This window comes from Chenopodium quinoa, unplaced genomic scaffold (assembly GCF_001683475.1).
Source record: "Chenopodium quinoa cultivar QQ74 unplaced genomic scaffold, ASM168347v1, whole genome shotgun sequence".
Classification (NCBI taxonomy): Eukaryota; Viridiplantae; Streptophyta; class Magnoliopsida; order Caryophyllales; family Amaranthaceae; genus Chenopodium; species Chenopodium quinoa.
The window spans coordinates 280,793-284,118 of NW_018744988.1; positions in this window are offsets into that span (position 1 = coordinate 280,793).

A 3,326-nucleotide genomic window follows, 5' to 3' on the forward strand; every position below is an offset into this window, starting at 1 on the left:
CCATATTTTAAACAGAGTTGAAAGATAAAATTTTCTTGAATTTTAAATCGACAAAATTGGCCTCGATATAATCAATTATAGGTTAGGTGCAAGGAATAGCACAACCTTAATCGGGTGCACTCTACATCACAAACTATTATGTTTGGTGCAGAAAATGTCATAAAATATCTCTACACCGACCCAACCTATAGTTGGAGTTATTGAGGCTAGTCAGAGCTATCCCATACAACAAGCCCCTAAGGAGGTGGTATGAGGGACTCGTGCTAGCCTTTTTAAGTGTATGGTCTTGTAGGGAATATTTCAAGCGTTATCTCAAACTTGAACCCCACTGTGATCATACACTAAAGTACGGTGGCGTCCAAAGGGAAAGAAGATAGAGCAAAAGAGTCGCCAACAAGTTTTTTAAGGAACTTGTAAACCATTCACAAGGTGAATGTTACACCCCTTAACGATCCAAGAGATCGTCAACTCCAATAGGTCTGGAACCATGACTGGTAGTTCGGGGATGAAGGTACAAATCCAACCTAAAAGAGATTGGACCTGCCCTAATAATAGGCCTCTACTTTATTCTGATCGTATTCATGTGCGCTTTCTGACTAACATGCAACCAATAGGATTAACCCTAAACCTGTTTAATCTATGTTGGTTGAATATTAATGCACAAATAAAACTATTATTGGTGATCACTTGAATAATAATCATATTAACCCTAAACAAGATTATTAATTATCTCATTTAGCGTAATTACAAGTACAAATTCCCTTTAAACATGCATAAAAGGCGTGATCAAGCAATAAAAATAAATATATACACTAGTAGAAAAATTGAATTTGGCACCGCCAAATGGCTACCGATTTTTAAAAACCGGTGGCAAAAAAATAAGGGAAAATGGGCGGGATTTTGTGGGAAGGGTATTGCCACCGGTTTGAACTGAACCGGTGGTCAAAATATTAATTCCACCGGTTCAAAACCGGTGGCTTTGTTTTAAAAAAAAACCGCCCCCTCCCCTTTATAAACCCCTAACCCTAACTAAACCCTCTCTCAACCTCTCTCTTCCTTCCCCTCTCCTCCTGCTCTCACTCTCTCCTGCTCTCACTCTCTCCTGCTCTCTCTATCTCGTCTCACTCTCTCCTGCTCTCTCTCGTCTCTCCCCTCTCTCGTCTCACTTCTCTTTCCTCCTTTCTCATCTCAATGCTCTCTCGTCGCCGGCGGTGGTGTTAAAAACTTTTGTGGTTGGTGATGTTAAAAAATTAATGGTTTTTAAGGTTAAATTCGACCATGAAATTTCTAGATCTAGACTTTTCATGGTCGAATTTGAACTTATTAAACCAAATTCAAACCAATTTCGGTTATAAAGGTATGTTTTTTGGTTTTTTATTTTCTTTTTTTTTTTTAATTTTCGCTTGTTTTTTGGTTACTGTCGTGGTGGTTCTGGCGGTGGGTAGGGTTTTAGTTGCGGCTGTTGTGGTTGCTGTCGTGGTGGGTGTGGCGTTGGGTAGGGTTTTGGTTTGGTTGTGGGTTCGGTTACGGGTTGTGGTGGGTTTGAGTGATGGGTCGTGGTGGGTTTCGTTGATGGGTCTTGGTGGCTTGGATGCGGTTTGGGTGGGTCTGGGGTTGGAGCTGGTGGTGTTGGGGTGGTGTTGGGTGATGGTTGGTGGTGGTAGGGAGGTCGTGTGTTCTGGGCGAGGGTTTGGGCTGGGGTTGGAGCTGGTGGTGTTGGGGTGGTGTGGGGTGGCGGTTGGTGGTGGTAGGGGGTCTTGTGTTCTGGGTGGTGGGTTATGGTGGTTTTTTTGTTTTTTTTTAGAAGATTAATTTTAGAAATTAGGCCAATTAGCCTAATCCATACTAATTGTATGACATCTTTTGTTTATCAGGAAAATAGGAAATGCTGCTGCTATTGATGCTCTACAGAATTTCACCATCCTTTGAAGAATACTTTGAAGACTAGGCTGATGTTTTAACCATTTGTTTGGTGTAATTCATTAATTTAGTTCTTTTAAATTGGAATTGTTGTATGAATAATTTGTTTGTACTTATAAATTTAGTTTTTTCACTCTTAAAAAGTGTACTATTACTAATTATTGATGAATATATACGTAGTTTATGTATAGTATGTATTTATATACATGTCTGCTACATTCTAAGTGAAAAAATGCAAAAAAATTTTATTGACACCCCTCACATCAAAAACCGGTGGCAATACTATTAGTTTTGCCACCGGTTAACCGGTGGCAATACTTGTTTTTGCCACCGGTTTTGAACCGGTGGCTTTTTAAAATATTATTGCCACCCCTCAAAAAACCACCGGTTCAAAACCGGTGGCAAAAGGGGGTTTTGAACCGGTGGGCAAATGCTTTTTTCGCCTAGTGATATCAAGAAACATAATAATAATCAAAATAATAATAATTAAAAATAATCATAATCATATTAAAGCATAAAAGTAGCAAGATCCTAGGCATGATACTAACAAGATTAATAACAAACCCTAGCATGTCACTAAACAATAAAAATCAAAGCTTTAATCCTAACATGAAACCAGGGATGGCAATGGATCTGGATCCGACCCGGACCCGTGGATCCAGATTCGTTTTTCACGGATTCGGGTCTTCAAATTTTGGACCCGACGGATTCGGGTCGAATCCAGGTCCTGCTGACAAAAATGGATCTGAATCTGGGTTTGGGCCCAAGACCCGGATCCAGATCCGTGGACCCTTTTTTTTTCTATTAAAAAAAACTAAAATTGTTTGTTTCTTTATTAAAAATGTTGATAATGTTAGTAATGATAAAGATTAACCCTTTCAAGAGAAGAATTTTGGATGCTTATATTTTATATATCATCGTTATTTTTTCACTAACTCATATTTAACATTGTATTTTTTTTTGTTGTTTATAATTTTAATTCAAAATATGAGTGTATAAGTTGGTTAATTTGGAATTGAACTTAATAACCAACAACGTAAGATTGAAATAATTTTTTTGACCCGAACATTACATTTATTGCAAAAAAACATTAGGCAAAATATATTGGATCCGTTTTGGACCCGGATCCGGACTCGAATCCGTTGGACCTGACGGATCCAGATCCGGGTCTTCATTTTCTAGACCTGACGGATCCGGGTCGGATCTGGATCCTATATACTAAAATTGATCTGGATCCGGGTCCATCCGGACCCGGTCAGATCCGACCCGTTGCCATCCCTTCATGAAACTAACAATCATAAATATTAGGGAGAACATAGGAAGCATCGCAGGAATAATAATAACATCCTAAACATGATTTCTACATAATAACATCAATAAAAACCATCAAAGTACTTACTTGGATG